Below are 19662 nucleotides of genomic sequence, written 5' to 3'. Positions count from 1 at the left end.
ATTTGCTGCAAGAGGCCTAGCTAACTATTCTGTGTGCAAACTGAGGAAACGGAAATCAGTAGTCCATACAGAAAAGTTCTAGAAGATATAATAGAAAATTACAATCATTTTTGATTGAAGAGAGGTTGTTCATACAAGCAGAGTCTTTGAAGATCATTATTTCCATGCCAGAGACTCCTTTTCTGTACTTGAGGTTTTTTTGCTTACTTTTGTTTGGTTTTGGACATTTTTTAAGGGATTAGTCTGGTAAACTGAATTTTGAACAGAAGTTTCAGAGACCATAGAGCAAATTGTTAAATTAGATATAACAGTCTGCTTCAACAAGGATTCACCTTACGGTTTTAAAAGAATCCGAGCAAGAAGTTGCTGAACTAATAATTTTCATATTTACTATGTCATCTAAGCCAGCATTGGTAGCAAAGATGTGAAAGATAAGTAATGTAGTAAAATGCATCTTTTACAGGAGCTCTGGGGTCATTCAGGTAGTTTCATCACTACAGGCATCTGGAGTAATGGATTTGTTGTGTGGTCCTCTTGTATACTAATAACTGTCCAGGAGACAAGGGAAAAATTATGTAAAGAAGAGGTAGGTTTTTGTGACAGAATACATCAGGAATCTGTAATATCGTTCAGTGTGTGCATGCATCATTTGGAAAAGAAAATAAAAACTATTATGAAAAAATTATGATACAAAATTATTGAGGGCAGTAACAAGAGTGGCAGAAGAATTTCAAGATACAGATTAACTGAATTGTAAAATGGTTTAGGAATTCAATATTGGTGAATGTAAAATTATGCAGACAAGGGAGGAATCTATGCAAGGAAGAACACTGAAGTTGTGGATAATTCTGTTAAAAATTTGATTATGTGTTTAGTGATGCTAAGTAGGTAAATCTAAAAATGATTAATGAAGGAATAGGAAAGAAAACCAAAAAATCATTATGACCCCATATAAAATATAATGCACTTGTCTCTGGAGTACTGTCAGCAATTATTGTTACTCCCCATTCTCTTCTGAAAAGATGTAATAAACCTAGAGGAAGTAGAGAGTAAGACATAAAAATGTAGGACCTGCCTTGATGGGACAGACCAAAGATCTAGTAACCTGTCTCTGACAGCTGGGGACCATATGCTGGGCTACATGTAGTGATGCTTCACTCACATAGCTCAGGAATTTCCTGGTGTCATGTCTTTGTAATCTGTAGCACTAGACAGATTTTTTTTCTCACTTTGTTCAATCCATTTTGAACCTGCGTAAACTTAAAGCATCTGCAGAACCCTGTATCAAGGCATCTCACACCAGCACTGGTCAGAGGTATAGAAGTTCTGCGTGAAGCAAAACTAAACAGGCTGTGACTCTTGCTTGGAAGAAAGGTGACTGAGAGGGAACATGATACAGGGCTACAGAAGAAGACAATCAACCAGTTGTTATGGAAGATAACTGAAAAAGGAGGGGTGGGAAAAAGGCTAAAAAGTCCAAAGCAAATGAAGAGATGGATACCAGTGAAGTCCTCCCGGCAGTGCCTGACACTGTAATCATTCAAGGAGACAACAGGTGTTGTTCAGTGGTGGTTTGCCAGGAAACATGAGCCAGTACCCGCACTGACCTGTTAGATTACATCATGAAAGAAAGGGGTGCAAGTCCCTTGCAAGTCTGACCTTCCCCCTAGATGAAAGACAGTTCCTCCAAATTTGTGCCCTAGGATTTGTGCCCTAGGATTTAGAAGAATATCACTGAATTTTTTAGTGGAATAATGCAGCTGGTAGAGGGAGTCCTGGTGTTGTCAGTGAAGACTCAGACCCTCTGACACCATGTTCCAACCAGTATATTGTCTGTAACTTCTAATGGCAGGAGAGCAGGAGGCGGAGAGTGAGGTTGGTACAGCCCAATGTGAGGGTTGGGCTGGGAGATGAGTATCCTGGGGCAGATGAGTAGTAGGATTTAAAGATTTCCCATATGCTGAAAGGGACACAGATAACCCAACAACCTGATTCCCCTTCTCCCTCATGTCTAGCAGGGTTCCTTCAGTGCCAGGGAGAAAACCATATTTCTCTGTCTCTTGGAGAGTGTTGCCATGGCCAAAGAGGTCCTATCTTTAATTCCCATATGTACGTTTTCAAATGGGATGAACTGAGAGCCAGGAGACCACAGATGCAGGGTCAGGATGGGTAGGGACCCCGGCACTTCTGGATGGTATGCCAAGAGATGTGGCTGCAGATATGGGCTCTGCCAGGCAGCAACATGGCACACTTGATACACTCTCTAGGGACTGATGCTCCTGTGTTCACAGGGCGACCAAGAAGAAATAGGTCCATGGCCAACAGCAGTGCTGGGTGAGGCTGGAGTCATGTGCTGGGGCTTTTAGCCAGAGCTTGTGTCCTTGCTTTCCCTATCAGCCCATTCTGCTGGATGAGGGGACTGAAGGAAATACAGTGGTGGAGTCATCAGCAGATCTTGTCCAAATTTTTCCCCTAAACTGTCTGTGGTGGTGATGGTGATCCTGGTAGCTGCAATGGGGAGAATGCAGCCAAAATGCTTCGGTTTGCAGGAGAGGTCATAACCACATTTTGGTAGGACCTGCTATGCGTTGCAAGAAAGAAAGCAAAAGAAAACTGCTAAAGTGAGGAGAAAAGACGTATGGGATAAAGGTGTGGAGTATAAAGCATTCATGCTAAAGAGGGAAGATAGATACAGTAGAAATTGAGGAAGAGGGAGGGAAAAGGAAGGAAAAATGTCAACATTATCAATGTCTATATAATGCCAGAGGCTTGGGCTCCCAGTGAGAGGTAGAGGGGCAGCAGTAGGGACATTCTGGAGTCTTTTTAAGAGTTGCCTGGGGCAAACATGACACCGGTATATGTACAGGTTCGGAAAGGCTTTGCCTGTGTGGCCAAGTGATAGAATGGCTGTAGCTTTATATTAAGAACAACAGAAAAAATGTTTGTCATACCAATTTCCTGCTTCAGAAAATGCTTAAAAAGAGAACAGAAATATTATTTTGTTCATGCAATATAAAATACAGTCTTCAAGTAAGAAGCTGTAGTGATGAAGTTTGCCTTAATGTACTGTTTTGATTTGTATATTAGTATATTAGTAATTTCTTGGATGGTAAATGACTTTAACTTTAAAAATGGAATATTACCCCTTTAAAAAAAAAGAAAAGTCTAACAAGCCATTTTTGCATGCCAGTAAGGAATAAAGTGCAACTACATTAGACAGATGTTGTTGTGTAGTTTAACTGGTCATTGGTGGTGTTCACAAGCCACTTGTGAGTGCACTCTCAGTATTGGTCTAGAAGCACGAGGGATTAGACAAGTATTAGAAAAAAATTCAGAGAAGGGATTAAGAAAATGAACACAACAGAGATGAAAGAGTAATGCCGCATGGAAATACAACTGCAGATTTTCTGTTTTAATATTAGAAAAAATGAGCAAACACGGGAGATGTAAGAGTAGAAAAAAAATATTTTCACACAATGAATAGTGAACTTGTGAAAGTGCTCTGTCTGTATTACAGAATTAAAGGTTAAAAATATTTTTTATAGAAGCTACTCTTCATTCAGAAATTGTTTTATCTGAAAAATGCAAATGCTTAGATTTATTCTTGGTAAATATATATTCCAGAACTTTTTTGCTTGCCTTGCTTTTGTGTTGCCTTTTCACCTCCTCCCCAGAGCTGGTAGTTCCCTGAGTCCCTGCTAGATGGCATGGCAAGCCACCACAATAATAATAATGTGATAAGGCAGATGTACTAGTATGTTCTGCACAGTAGCCAAGTCAACTGCTCAGCCAACATTATTCCCTTCTCTTGCTCTGCATATTTTTCATCACGTTTTCTTTCTTATATATGGGAGATCACAGCTAGGCTTTTAGTTTCTTAAGTATTAAAGCAATGATAAGCAGAGGTAAAGTTCATCTTTCTCCTATATGGATGAAAAGATATGAAATCAGTAGTGTTTATAGCTGTATTTCAGAAAGCACACTTGAGTCCTAATAGATGTTCTCACTACTTTTCCTGTCTTTACTGTTGTAGAAACACTATGATCCAAGCTCTAGCAGTGTGCCATTCACTCATACCCAACTGCAGGCGAAACTTTCTCCTTGGTCCCACAAGACCTTGTGAATCAATATACGCTGTCCTGCTGCACATCTCTCTGGCTTCACAAAGACCATGCTGGGATGAGGGCATGACATTTGAATACTGGCACTAACAAAGGAAAAATTCAGTTTTGCCCTCAGTGTTTTTCTCCCTCTGAGCGTGTTAAAGTCTGATTCACAAAGCCTGATTCTCCTGTCACTTCTGTTACGGTGAAATTAAGAGTAATTCCAAATAATTCACTGGGGTGACATGGCTGTAACTGCTGTTAGAAAAAGCACAATTAGAGTGCAAAAGATTTAGATGGGACTGTTTTCAAAATTACAGTTCTGAATGGATTTTATAAAGCAATGTTTTAATTACTGCTGCCTTACATACTAATTACTTTTAAAACAAACATGATCGATGCAACAGGGAAGGACCAAAGATAGATGGTATGGGCACGGATTGACTAGGGGCATGTTATCTGTAATAGAATTCAGTCAATATTTGCAGGTGCAGATTTACAGAAAGGGATAAGGGCACAGTAGTCCTCATCTCCAGCTCCTTGTGGCAACACTGGGATATCCACAGGACAGCATTGCCGTTTCTCTTCGGCATCTTGGTCACAGGAGGCAGATGCACATCGCTGAAAGGAATCTGTGATACCATGCAGCAGCTGGTGAGTGGGAGCCTTGTCCTGGCTAGTGTATGGTGGGACAAGAAGGATCATGCCTCAGTATGTGATCAGGTGTGCAAGGGGTAAAGCTCACCTTCTGTCCCTTGCCTCCTCCAGTCACGTGGGGACTGCATTGCTCCCTGCTGCAGCTTGCCTTGCCAAAGCACTCAGACACTAAAGAGAGAGTCTACAATATTAAAAGAGGTTAATGTGTAAAGATGTCATGTAAAGAAAATAAAATCTATGCTCTCTTTTGACTGGAGTGTAATAGAAAAACCTTTTCTACAACTGTAGAGTTAATAATTCTGCACACACAGTGGGTGCACAGAACTAGTGAGTCTATTATAAATAGTACTAAGTGTGTCTGTTCTAATCTCATTTGTTTTCTGAAAGAAAAAGTAAGCATTAACAGACTCTTAACTTGTGATAAAGAAATGCTCTTGTGGTGTATTTCAGGAAGCATCTAGCTATGGAAACTCTGGGGAAACACCTACTTAGTATAGTAAAAATAACCTATTTAAAGCTTGCACAAGTAATTTCAACAGTGTTAGTGTTGAAAGTATTACAGAGAATGTGAGTAATGGATATGAAAATACGGTATTGCATTGTAGAAAATGCCCTGGAGAGGCAATATGTGATTATAGAGTCTGAAGGATCTTTTGTGTGAGTCTTAATGTGAAATCTTTATGTTATTCAGGTCAGTGGCAAGGGCTGTGTAATGACACCTGAAGGGAGAGGAGCATAGAGCCAGAGTATTGATTATTGATATAGTTTTTCATTAGAAAACTATTTGAAACAATGTATACCTCCACAGGTAATGCTGTAGATAACAAGGGCTAGATGGGCGAAGAGACTTAAACATCCATGCATTCCTTTTGGTGCATAACTCTAGTCTTAAGGAACTAACAAGACTGTTAAAGCCCTAGTTTAGTGGCTAATGGGTATGCACAAACGCATATCCACAGCCAACCTGGTCAGGATCCTTCTTCATAATGACCTCGGTCGAATTCCTGCCAGATTCAGTCTCCCTCAGCCAAAAGAAGAGTCTTCAAGGGCTATCTCACTGACTATGGCTATTCTTTATGCAACTCTCCTCAGATACAGTACTCTGTGTGATTCAGAGGAACGACTTGAACCCAGCTCTTCATCTGTGCCAGAGAGAGTGCTGCAACCTCTTGGCTGTCAGATATTCAGAGGGGAGGGGAAGAGGGAGGGGAGCTGTCTCCTGTTAAACTCTTCCAGTATATACAAATAATGACAATTCATTACAGCAGAGACAGAGATTGATGACATAGGCATGTAATTAGGGCTATCACCTGGGAAGTGGGAGAGTCAGGTTCTGGTCCATGCTCCAATGAATATTTAATTATTAACATGAGATGGAACAGCTCTGTCAAGCCTGGGAAGGCTGCACCTGCAATTCTTCAATGGTTTTCTGCTGCAGGCAGTCTCCTGGCCAATAGGAGAACTGAGTTGAGCTCCTTGTTTCCAAATTAATAAGTATCTCAGAGCAGATCTTTCACCTCCTAACTGAGAGCACTCACCACTGAACAATGTTATAAGATAGCAAAGATTTCAGTAGCTTTTATTTATTTTGTGAGAGGTCATGTGTGTTAGGCATTTAATTCGAAAAGAGATTGAAAATTGTTAGCAAACCCTAACACCTCCAGGAGGGGTTCCCTTGCATTCTGCCATGGTGACCAGAAGTGAGGTGTGAGGACCCAGCTACTGCATCCTATTATTTCTGTGAACTCCTAAAGAGAAAGAAAGGAAACAGACAGAAAATCTTTTCAATACTTCCCCAGCTGAGTAACTAAAGAATCAAAATCTTGGGATGTAAGGTTCAGTTTCATTGAAATCTCTGGAGAAATTCCATTTTCTAGTAGGAATGGAGTGAAAGGTGAGTTACAGCCCCAGGCACTCCAAGGAGGTCAAACTAAGGAATACTCAAGGAGGAGGGGAAGATTCAGTTGTCTAAACAGGAGTGTCAAGTATCACTTTTGGGATTGGCTCTGACATTTTAAGCCTGCTTGGCCTCCACTTGCTGTTTTGTAAGGGAGTAGATCTCTGTAAAGTCCTACCTCAGACCTGCCAGCCCCATGCAGATGTTGTGGCTGCCCTGGGGCATCTCAGATAGCATGAGGTGACAATGCTTAGGCAACTGAAGCCCACCCATCCTGTCCATCTTGCACACACCATACCTCTAGTCTCTGAAAGCAGTGCGATTCCTCTTGTCATTCCGCCTCACCAGCAAGACCAGTGGCTACTAATGTGGCAATCTATCTCAATCTATACCGTGGTTAAAATTGGGCTGTTGTTGCAGAGGAAGGACCAAAAAATAAATCGATTTGAAAGCCCTTGTCATTGCATAGCTGGTCCAGTAACACTTTTTCGCTGATACAAAGCATCACACTTTCCTTTTTATTGCTCATAAAGAAACTTCACAGTGTACAGTAAAACTTCTAAGATGTGATTTGTAAAGACTGACTGCATTTTAATAGGTGTGTATTGGAAATACATAATTTTCTTTGCTATTAGTATTTCCTTACTGGTTTTATCAATATTTTTGTAATTGATTTTAGAAGGTTATGATATAGTAAAAAAAAAAAAAAAAGGTAAATTCAGTTCTAAGAGATCAAAAAAACCTGAAATGTTTAAATAAGTTCCTATTGGAAAATAATAAAAACAAGACAAGGATGATGATAATGGAGAAAGATACAGATCAGAGATGTTCTGCAAGGTGTTGTGAAAATACTATGTGTGCCAACAGCAAGCAGTTTCAGTTCTCAAAGACATGTAGCTTTGCATCTTGTATCATTCTGATTTCTAACTCATCTTGATTGTCTTATATTTGAAATGCTCTTTGCCCTTAATATAGCAGATTTGGTAAGATTTGTTATTTCACTGGATTTCACAGTCTAGGATTCATGACCTTGAGTGGCAGACATCTGGCTATGAATTATATGTTATTAAAAAAGTATCCATCGCAATATAAGCACTTCCTCCCTCCTGCTTGCTTTAGTAATACTTACTGAGAACCAGGAAAAAAAAAATCACAGGTCACACTGATACAAAAAACAAGACTGACTGAACCTTTTTGTGAAAAATGTTCTACAAAGTGCTCTCTTTTACGGATAGTTTCTATTCAGTGTGAACATGGATTCAACATTGATTTTTAAAGAAGTTGTGTGGAACTCCTTGTTACCAGTCATTCCTCTTGGAAATGCCACCCAAGTCTTTGGACTTGTGTGCCAGATCTCTTTTGACTGTGTCTGTTGGCTGATAAGCTAGTTCCAGTCTGAGACTATTGCTGAGCACAAACCTTGCTCATCCTCCTCAGGGTCATTTTCACTCCTTGTGTGTCAATTTGTATTCCAAAATGCTATGTAGCGTGTCAGATAGTTGCCCTGTAGAAGAAGGCCAAGTCTGGATACAAGCTGGCAATGAGCTTACTCTCAAGTCCTGTCCTGTGACCAGTATAGCTCTGACAGCTCAAGCTTTGCCTGCCCTCATGCTCTTGCCATTAGACTGCTGCTTTGGAAACTGGCTTCCTTTTCCAGACAGCCATGTGTGCACCAGGTACCTAGAGGGATCCAGTCTGGTGCACTAAAGAGAATATTTATTAATGTCCTGAAAAAACATTTTCTGATAGAGAACTTTACTGCTAACAGAGAACCTATATGCAAGGCAGGAGGCTTAAAAAGCTCATTGACTAGTTGGTAAGATAATAGTGGTGCATTATGGATGACTGCTGGCCACTTCCAGGATCAGTAGAATAAAAGAGGTTAGTGTGAGCTGGTAGCCACCTCATGGCATTTTTTGACATTAGAAGAGTAGAAGGCCAATTTTGGTGGAGGCCAACTACCTATCAGCCATGGAACTACTCAGGTAATGGGACAAAGACAATGTTCTCCCAGTGACCTAGACAGAAACAAAAAAAAAAAAAAAAAAAAAAAAAGAGAGCAGCACCCTGAGTTTTGGATGACTGACTCTGGATAGCGTGTGCCAACAGTGCAAGTCCCATTAAAGTGTGGGACCACATCATGGTAGTGACTGTCAAGTGACATTTACCATTAACATTTACCTTAGCAAGGATGAAGTAGTGATGATGGGGGCCAGCCCAAGAGCTTTTTCCTGCTTTCTGAGAAGAATGTCAACTACAGCAGGGTGTCCTCTTGACACTGTCACTGAATGGAGGAGCTGGAATAAGAAGCATGGTAATTTTGCTCACCTGACTCTTGGAATCAGCTGTGTTATCTTTGCTGAAATTCTCTCTTCCAGCAACTAGAATAAAATGATCTGACTCCACATGGGCAATTTCAGACCAAAATGTTAAGAGACTGGCAGAAATTATTACTGAAAAAGACTTTTATAACGAGAAGTATTTTGCATCTTAAAGGCAATGTGCCCTCCTCTGCTTATTTAATTAATAGTGATAACATTAAACAAGTCAGCTATAGGCTGTGAAACTAAAATACTGTAGAGGGCCCTAAGTCCTCATACAAATCTGAAACTTTTCTTATTATTGTATAGATTGTTTAGTAAGGGAGTAAGGGTCCAGGCAAGTGGTAGATTCTGGAGTCAATGCAAAGATGGAATTTCTTTCTGGAAGCAACAAGATAAAAACTGATTTTTTCTTCTGAAAAGAAATGACACACTCTAATCAGTGATTGGGAACATAAGGAAAGATAATTCTGTAGGCTAAAAATTGATCATTTAATCAGTTTGGGGAACCGTTCAATGGTGATTGAGTAATAAAGAAAATATTCAGAAAATTTTTTCTGCTTGCTCCTCCTTTTTTACATGTAATCAGAGATGTTGCTGCACTCTGCAAACTATTCCACTAGTGATAACAAATCAGTATTTAGGTTCCAGAAGACACCCACAAACTGTGAAGGAAAAATAGAAAAGGAAGAGAAGAAGAGCCCGAGTGCAAGGCTTTTCTGTTTGTCTCCTGGTTTTGCACAATGGAACCTCCCTGTGCAGTTGTGTATTTTTAATGGAAATAACAGTAAAAAAAAAAATGCAGCTTTGAGAGCCAAACTTTAGTCCAATATCTTTTTACATAAGCAGAAAATATTTTTTCTTCATTTTCTTTGAAGAATTTGAATTTTTTTTTTTTCCTGTACAATAAATGATCTGGTCTACATATTTTTAGACAATTTACAACCTTTCTAATATCCCAGTACTCCTTTAGCTATTGTTAATTTATTCCCTGCACTTTTAAGAATTCATACTATTTAAATATTTATAAAGAATTAATACGTTTCACCTTGATCATTACTTAGGGTAAGTAACTGTTTTTAATCTTGTCTTGCAAGTGAATCCTTTCAGCTTCCTAATTTTCATTCTTGCTCTCTCTGGACTCCAACAAATCTGTCAGTATATTTTTCTTCAGAGGTAGGATTTTAGCCTGAGGATTGTCTTTGGAGTCAAGAGAGAAAAAAAAAAAAAAAAAAGCACAACAATAATACAGTGCCAGTATGGAGAAAACAGGTCTACAAACCAATTTTTTTGTATGTCAGAGAATTACTATCAACAGGTAATAAAAATATACAACTGCAATAGTTTCTCTGAAATATTTTCTCACAGATAGTTTTATTTATAAGAGGAATAGATTATCTCTTGAGAGCATTCATTTATATATTCCTCTTTTCTATAATTAGTGTCATTCTTATGGGGTGTTTTGTTATTCTACCTGTATACAGAAAGTAGGAATATTTTTTAATCCCCTCCAGACTGAAAAATACTTTGCTTAGGTTGAAGGTCTTCTGGTTTGTCACTGGAAGGCCCCTTTACTTGCTGATTTCTACTCATTAAAGTGGTAGTTTATCCACCTTCAAATGTCTCTGCTCTGTGTCACAGACACTTATTTGTTCTCCAGCCATCAAAGTGTATTAAAATTAACAGCAGTCATCACATGAGTGGAGGGCAGCCGTTCTCAGACACACAGATAGTTATATACCCACAGCAGGAAACTTGCAATCAAACTCTAACAAAAGGTCACATTTGCAATAAGTAAAGGAAAATGTAGGTAATTGGTTATGGAATCAGTTAATATCTTTGCAGGCCTTGAAAGGCACTCTGACGGACTTGAAACCCTTTTGTTCAAGTAATTAAAACTGAGGTATTGTTATAATATTAAAAAAAACTCAGGAAATTCTTGGTGTGCTGTAAAATAGTGTCACTACAATGGCAAACAAATTCAGTAGGGAAAATTATTTGTGGTTTGTTTGAAAAGACATACAGACTTGGGTTCTGGCTGAAATCCCGAAAAGGAATAGGGAATGAAGTGCAGGACAACGTGAAGATTAGCCCTTACAAAATATGTTTTTATGCCCAGTTTCAAGGCACGACCATTATTTCCCTCAGCTGATTTAGACTCGAGGCCTCTTCAGAAATATCAGGGCTTCCCACAGGACTTCAGGGTACTTGCTGGCTCAGAAAGCAGCGACTGACTTTCCGAGGCTGGAAAGCATTTCAATGTTGGCTGAAATTCGGTTTCTTCTAGAGGTACAATGCAATCCTGAGAAGTTATATGCCACAGCTATAGTTCGTAACTGTATCTTATGTTGGGCAGGTCCCTGAGCCTCCTGCATGACCAACAGGAAGGGTACATGCCACAGAAGGGGACTCCAAGCAGCCAGAGCACAGAGTGGGGATCTGCCAGAGGCATCCATCAGGAAAGGCTGTGGAAATGTGCTGTGGTTTTCTTTGCCCATCAAACACTTCTTTACATCTAGTTCAAGCTAGGATTTTCTGACAGTTTCTGGCATGACTGGGGACTGAGTCTTTAGGTTGCCTGGTGTGAAGCCTTTTCTTTGCCTGAGAAAATCGGAGTTGGCACCTGGGATCCCTCAGCAGGAGCCTGTGGGCTTCCCTGAGCAGAGGATAGCACAGCCCATACCTTCCCATTTATGCTCTGGTGCTTTGAGTTGTACAAACAAGAAGTCTGCTGGATCAGATGGAAAAAGTGTGTGAAGACCCAGGCATATTCCTGAGTCTGTGAGCTGGGGCACTCAGCAAGGAGAGGGAAGGCATGGTTTAAAGCTTCTGCTTGAATGAACATTTTAAATAATCAAACAGCCATTAAATATACTCCAGGAGTTCCTTTCTGCCCACCAAGTGCTCTGACTACCAGGTTAGGCTGTCACACTCACGCTGATTTCTCTGTGTCTTAATTCAGATTTAATGATACCCCATCCAAATTTTGACCCCTTCTGCAGACATAAGGTCAGGCTGATTTTGGTCCAGAATAGCTCTGAGCCAGGAATTTAGGAAGCTTCCTGGTACCTGAGGGAAATCCATTACTGAGTCCTGGTCTCTCTTACCAGTGAGTGCTCTCCCTGCTGTGCAAAGAGAAGGTGGACCTGGCCTTGCACAAATTTGGTGGAGGAACTTCTCCATATAGCACAAAGCAGTTTCAGGCCTCTCAGAGATCCCCAAAGAAGTCCTGGGAGCTTTCTTAGAAATGACTGGCAGTAGGGATAGAGTTAGAGTTGTGAATGAGATGCTCGTGGACTTTCAGGTGCTCCCAGGCTGAGGCAGGTGTGCCTGCATTGTCTCAGATGAGAAAGGGGTTGAAGATTGTAATTTTGACTCCCTTAACTGAAAATAAAAGCTCACAAAGCAGAAAGTTTTTCCTTCCCACCAGAAATGCTCTCTGTAAATGTTGTGAAGAATGTATTGAGTCACCAATAGGAAAATTAAAACTCTTCTCCCATTCATTTAATTTTCTACTATCTAAGTTACTCTAATAAAGACACCCCAGGCCTGATCTTGAGATGGTACTCGGATTCTCCAAGAGGAAATTTGGGAAGGGAAAAAGAACTTCCAAGACAGAATCAAAATCTCATTAAAATGAATGAATTCACAGAGAGACCAAAGCCGGTGCTTCCTGCAGAAAAAACTCTGTTTCAGGGACGGTCCCTCTCACCAGACTCAATTTTCCCCTTCCCACATGTCTATTGCTCATGTTATCCTTACCTCTGCACTGTTTAGTGTTGCTCCCACAAAGGTGATCCTCTCTAGCTTGAATAAGTGGGAGCACTGAGGACATGGTAAAGGAATATGAGTGAGGGCAGAAATGGAGTGACAGTCTGGGGAGAGGGATCTTTTTTTTTTGGTGGGAATGGGCAAGGCAGAATACTCTGTGTTGTCCAAGCCTAGACAGACAAAGAAATCGCTTTCACTTTATCCCTGCCTTTTCTTTCTCACTCTGGTGTCCGAAGTGATCGTCATCCCTTAGACCAAGGCGGGCATGAAAAGTGGTTTGACTTGTATTAGAGAGAATGACAAGTGTCAACTCAAATGCATGCTTCTCCAACTCTGCTGTTGTGCAAGTGTAGCAAATAGAAAGAGGGAAAAGCTGGTCAAGGTTTGCCTGCCATGAATGTTTTGGTTGTGTAGGCCTTACTGGCTATTGTGTTCAACCAGTTCAGGATTATGATACAGTTATGAAAATTAGTGAGAACATTCAAAAGACTTTGAATTCTAAATATGAAATATTCCAGGGAACTGTATGTAATCTGTAAACTGTATGTATGTGGGAAGAAGGGGAAGAACAACTCATGCTAACAACACATCAGTTTTATTTGAGGATCTTTCCCCAGAGAGTTAACAAGAAAAAATATAATAATGCATTTCCTAAATTGTTAGGTGGAGACTATTTCTCAGTTCTAACTGAAATTATTGCAGGAAACTCTTTATAAATTTGAAAGTCTTTCAACTAATAGGAAGGGGAAAAATACCCAAACATCTTCTGATATTTAAGCAATCATAGACGGAAACTAGAAGTTTGAGTGAGACAAGATTTGAATCAATGATTGCAGTAGGTAAGTGTTACTGTATAGGTTGTAATAACTTTGCCTAAGCAATCTGTTATAAAATTTCAAAGTACAAATGTACCAAAAAAAAAGATGTGTTTTCTGAGTATAAGTAGAGGTCAAGTTGTTGCAATTAATTTACCAAACTTAAAGGCAAGAAAATGGAAGTGATGAATAAAAGTAGTAAGAGCCTCTCAACATTTTGCCTCTTTCTAGGCTAAATTGTGGTTAAAAGCATCTAGTCTAAAGCAATTTTCATGAAAGTTATGGGTTTTATATTTAAGTTGGTTTTGGGAAAAAGTGTAAAACTTTTCTTCAGGGCATTCTCTTTCAAAATATTTGGCTATGTGAGATCAAAATAGTCAAGTCTTATGGTATGAGGCTTTCAGAGCTCATCTCGCTCAGCTTATTTGAAAAGATCAAGATGTAACTTGATCACTGGCAACAGGAATTTCATAGTGGAAAATAACTCTGACAGTAGGGGATTACTATCTTGTTGACAAAAGCATCCAGAGATCCTACAGAAGCAAGATATCATTTCTTGAAATACAATACTGTTTCTTTGCTGTGAGGGTATTTGTTGAGTATACATCTAATCAGGTTCCCATTCTGGAAGTGTCTTGGTCTCTGCTGTCCTCTGCCTTTGACTAACTGAAATGTCACAGCCCAGGGCTTGAGGGAAGGTATTTGATTAATTAAGCATGTGTGAAATTTAGTTTCCCCAAGAAGATGATATGATGGTCATTTCTATGCTTAAAGCCTATAAAATATATCCAAATATCTTGTTGAACAGTCTTGGGCTTGCTTGTTTTCTTCAGAAATTTTTGAATTAATAGTTTGTTCTTTCTTTTTTTTTTTTTTTACTTGGTTCAATTACTTTTCTGTTGTTAAATTCTCTTGAATTTCTTTGCCTATTTAATAAAATCCCATAGGAGCGTTCACACTGTATTTCAAAACTGACCTCTGTCCTCTTATGAAACCAAAATTTTTACTGTCTTATTTTCCACTTTCTTTTCTTCTGCAGCTTTCCAATGTTGTGCTTCCCCATTCAGATGGAAGAAAACCTGATGTCCCACCAACTGCAGATTGAGTCAGATATGGATTAAATGTAAATTTTTAAATTGGGGTTATTTCTGTAGGATTTGTGTTTGATTCTCCTTATACAAATTCCCCATCCATCTTTCAATGACCAAAGTACATTGCTGGCATCCCAATAACCTTTTTAAAAAAACAAATTTAAAAAAATTGTACTGTAAACTTGGAGGCTGAGAAGCTAAGTGTAACATTCATTGGGCTGACGTTTATACAGTTTCACCCTCTCAATCTAAGTCCCAACTTCAGCTGCTGCTGCTGATTCTGGCCACGTCTGTGCAGTCTGCGCTCATGGGTGTAGCACCCAATCTGCCCTCTTGTCAAAGATAAGAATATGTAAGTAATAAGTGTTTTCCTGAGCTGAGGAGACCATTGCTTTGCAGAATGGAGCACTACATCCCCAGGCTAACTGGAGACTTGGTGACAGAGCCATGTCTTGTTGGAAAGCCTGATGGAGCTGGAAGGCTTGTCAAGATCACATCAGTTCTCTGGACACTTCTGAGAGGGATTAGGGAACAAGCCAGTTTAAACAGTAAGCAAGTCTCCTGGCCTGGCTTCCTACCTCCCTACCTGATTTTCTGGGGAAAAGAGGGTACAAGTTTCCTTGATCTTCCTGATGTCACGCTGCAAGGAGGGAAGGGACAGTGCTGAGCGCTAGCCAAGTGAAAAGGACTGTTTTTCCTTTATGCATTTCCAGAAAGAGAAGCATTGAGGACATAAAAGGTTTGGTTCATGCTAAATAGATCAGTTCATCATATGTATTTTGTAAATATTAGGGGGTTCAGAGAATGGAATAATAATCCTTAGCTATAAATATTTATAATTTATCTATTTATAAAGCTGATAAACAAGTAATTTCATAGAACCAATTTAAAATGTCCTTTTATTTTTTAAAATCTCAAATTGGTTCAGCTCTCAGGATAATTCCCACTGTAAATTTTATGTTGCATATTTAATACTATTTGGTTTCAAGTAATTATCTGTTTTAAATCTTACTGTTGCGGTTTTCTTGTATGCCCCAAGGCAACTGTGTATAAAGCTATCAAAAAGATAGTATATTCAAAAAGAATAACAAAATATGTAAAGTTTTGTCATATTTTTACAAACCCAAGTATATTTATCATAATTTCTAATTATTCTTTTTGCTTTACTGCATATTATTAGTTTAATTGAACCATAAACTTTAGACTAATAACACCAATTTGTCTTTCATTATACTTTGCTCTATTAACTTTTACAAATGGGTTCATCTCAGCCACTGATTGATGGGCACACAGCAACTGTGCTAGATTTCTCACCCACAAACAGCTACATTGCATTTTCTGTTCTTGGAAAATGCTTTTTCTTTTTCTTTCTTTTTTTTTTTTTTTCCAGGATATGAAGTTTTATTCTTTATTCTTAAGGTTTAAATACAAGATACATTTTGTAACTTTCCTCTTCAAACATTAGCCCTTCTGGCAGAAACCACCAGCAGTAATAAGAGCTGGAGTTGTCAATTATTTCAAGGGATCCTTTTCAAAATAAAATGCTTGGTTTAGGGTCCCAGAAAAGCCCTATTCACTTCAGAATTTGGGGAATTTAAATCTCCTGGTGATTTCACAGGCAGGCAGTTCCCTGTCAAGTGGTAGGAATTCCATGAAAATGTAAAATCACATACATCTCTCAGAGAAAAAAACACGTAACACAAAAATAACAGAAAATTGCAAAAAAAGGAAATGTAGAAAGATATTGCAGGGCCACTTACCAAATTCATATTTTGTTTAGGGCCAAGACTTCTTTTAACAGCACAGTCCTCATACCCCCTTCTACTGTATTTGCAAATCTAATTAATCTGCAGGGAGAAAAATGAGTATTGAAAGTAAGCTGGTCTCTCCCAGCTGGGTCTGGTCTGATCTGTGGTCACCTGGTTCAGCTTCACAGGCTCAAGTGATGCTCTGCCTTGCCCTCTCCTGTCATCAAAGATCAATTCGGTGATTACTGTCTATGTCCTGTGAAGACTTCTGGATATACAGTCCAGCTGTCACATCTTTGAAAAATATAGAGAACAAACAATACCCTGTGCATACCTTTCCGCTCTTTGCCATTGTTGCTGAGGCTCTCTTTCTCAAATATCTTGAGACAGTTTTCTTTCTCCCATGTTCTTCTTCCACTTAGAAAAATCCTTTGTGCTATCTGTTCAGCTTCTTACACACAGGCCTCAAATGCGATGTCTTTCCAAGACTCCTTCCAGGCAGAAATAGAAGGACCTTCAAACTGTCTTTAGCCAGGCAACCAAGATCTGCAGTGTCACTGAAAAGTGCAGGGAAAATGCAGCTGCTGCCACAAAGACCTTCTTGAGTCCAAGTTCCACAGAAAATTATGAGAAATAGCAAGAGATTTGAATAAGGGAAAGTGTGTGACCCACAAGTTAGAGATACTTTTTAAATTAGCTGTGTATCACCACATTTGTGATAAAATTATGGCAAGCTGAGGGGAAAAAGTGGAGGATGGATGAAAAAAATGACAGCTTGAGAGGCAATCAAGCAGAATGAGAAGAGCATAGGGACAGAGAGGGGACATGCATGAGGAAACTGGGAAGGAAGAAGAAATGGAATAGAAGTTAAAAACCCTCCAAAAGTTAAGAAAAGATGTGGGGGAGAAGAAGCAGAGCGAGCTGCTAACCACACAGTCTTACAGCACCCAAAGGGAAATACCTTTTCGTGCGTATTGGTCAGTAGAAATAGAAGTGTGCTTCTTACAAAGCCATAGCACCCCAGCAGGAGTGTCCCTAAACAGCAACCTTTGTGAGGGAAAAAAAGCCATTTTGGAACCACCACAAAGCCTACCTATGGGAAAAATTCACCTTGCGAATTTGATAATCCAAACAGTAATATCCTCCACAAAGCCAGTGTTTCACCTGATAGAGGATTGTGACGTGCTTTTCATTTTTCAGCTTTGAATTGTTGTGGGGTACTAGTGATTGTTAAAAATATGGAAAAATGGGGTAACTCTACAGTAAGAAATAGCAGAAAAGGAGTAGAGAAGGTTCTGTGTTTTCCCATGTCCCCATCACAGTGTTTTATTGTATTCAAATGTCTTCTTTTTCACACAGATCTTACTGGAACCAGTCTGGAGTTCCAGAGTTTCGGTGAGTTTCCAGTGTGTTTCCAGTGTTTCAAGGGAATGTTATAACTGCTGGGCTAATAGTTAGAAAAGAAAACATCCTCTCTCTTGTTGGAGGTTGTTTTCTGTAACTTCAAGCGGCATAAGTTTCAATTTAGTGAAGAAGATAAGGATAGTGAACAGGAGGAGAGCAAGTGAGAGCTGCATACTGTCTACAGTAATTGCTGTGGCACGGTATAGCACAGTAGTGACATTTTTTTAGGTTCGTTTCTATCTCACTACACTCAGATATTCACAAATGACGACCCAGGCTTGTAAAACAGTTACATCATTTAATGAATTATGAGACTTGGTAATAAATAATGCATCTGGGGACTCTGCATTTGCCATCTGCATTTTGAGAATACTCCTGGAATACAGTGAGGCCCCATTTTCAAGCATCTTCATGCAGCCAGGTTGGCTGAAACATGCTTTTCTAAACAAAGGTGGAGATTCTCCAGTAATCACCTATCTTTCTAGGTTGTGGCTCCAGAGTAAATATCAACTATGTCACTGCTCCAGAGAAAGCTGTGAGAGCTGGCAAGGTTTCTGATCTCCTGCGAAGCATTTGTTATGTATATATATCTTGAATATTTTGAAGCCAAGGTTCAGGTTTTGAAATCTGTGATGTAATATTGAGATGTTCATGGATGCTTAAGTTACCTTATATGCTTCTATCCTTTGGTGGCATTTAATATGGGAAAGAGCTCTAACTTTTATGAAGACAAAGAGGCTTCCTTTGTCTACAAAAGTCACCACACCCTGTATGTCACATAAAGGGACATCTAGTGAGTGTATAACACTCTGCAAGAAAACATACTCTTACTGTATCATTGAGCACCAGACCGTACAGTTTATCAAGCTAAACTTTGATGTAGGTAATCCTGTGATTATCTAATTTGTATGTAAAACAATTATATCTTCACTACATGCACATTTGAAATGGCAATAAACTAGGCAGCTATTAACTTCTGATGGTGTTTTCAGTATATATTTTTGAAAGGACAACTGTGACTATTTTTCAATAAATGAATTAGCCATTTTTTATTAGCTCTACTCATGGATCTGCAAATACTATTTACACCAGAAAAATATAAATATTTCTTCCTTCACTTGAAAGTGGTGTTTCTTTATGGTATGTCATAACATCGCTGTATTTTATGCTGACACTAACAATGATGAATCAGTTCAGCTTTCCGTATGTAAACTTTTATTCTGTTCCTAACCTTATTTTAACTGATCAAACTAAAAACATAAAAAGGGATAAAATACTCACTTTATTTGTTCTGGAATCAGTGAAATCACTGTAAATTATTTGTTTCCTAATTTTTTTTTTTAATTTCTCTTATTCTTTGCCTCAGTTTCTGTGTCATTCTTCCTGGTGGCAGTGGCAGAAAATGGAAAGCCTCATTTTGCTGGAACAGAAAACACAATTTTCTTATTGAATTGCTCACTGTGGCCATCCATGTCCTTATTAGTAAGTAATGCTGTAAAGTTCTTACAACAGCTTTTTCTTAGTTTTTAAAATGGCATTATATGTAATAATTACTAATAAATAAAATTTTGATCCATAGTGCATTAAAGTGAAAAGGAAGACAGCAAAAATCGGAAAAATATAACTGAAATGTACATGTCCAGTTTTATTTGTTATTTAAATGTATACATGATTCCTGTTCTTATTACTGAGAGTGTATTTGATTTGTTAATTATTGAAAATATTAACAACAAACTTTATTGCTGAATTTTCTAAAAAAGACATGTAACTATTGACTTTTAAGCTGGCACAAAGTTTTTCACATGTGCAATTAGGAGTGAAGTAGATTACTTTTTATCATAGAAAGAACATTTTT

At 38.9% G+C, this 19662-nt stretch overlaps 1 long non-coding RNA gene across 1 annotated transcript in view; it reads left to right on the top strand.

Moving 5' to 3' along the window:
* Positions 1–19342, top strand: part of LOC141933354 (uncharacterized) — a 33737-nt gene extending 14395 nt beyond the window's left edge. The window contains exons 2-4 of the long non-coding RNA XR_012626063.1: positions 14604–14687; positions 17763–17798; positions 19174–19342. This is a non-coding gene — a long non-coding RNA (uncharacterized LOC141933354). The remainder of the gene's footprint in view (positions 1–14603; positions 14688–17762; positions 17799–19173) is intronic.
* Positions 19343–19662: the final 320 nt, after the last annotated feature.

This window comes from Strix aluco, chromosome 1 (assembly GCF_031877795.1).
Source record: "Strix aluco isolate bStrAlu1 chromosome 1, bStrAlu1.hap1, whole genome shotgun sequence".
NCBI classification, from domain to species: Eukaryota; Metazoa; Chordata; class Aves; order Strigiformes; family Strigidae; genus Strix; species Strix aluco.
This window is presented reverse-complemented; position numbering and strand designations above follow the sequence as displayed.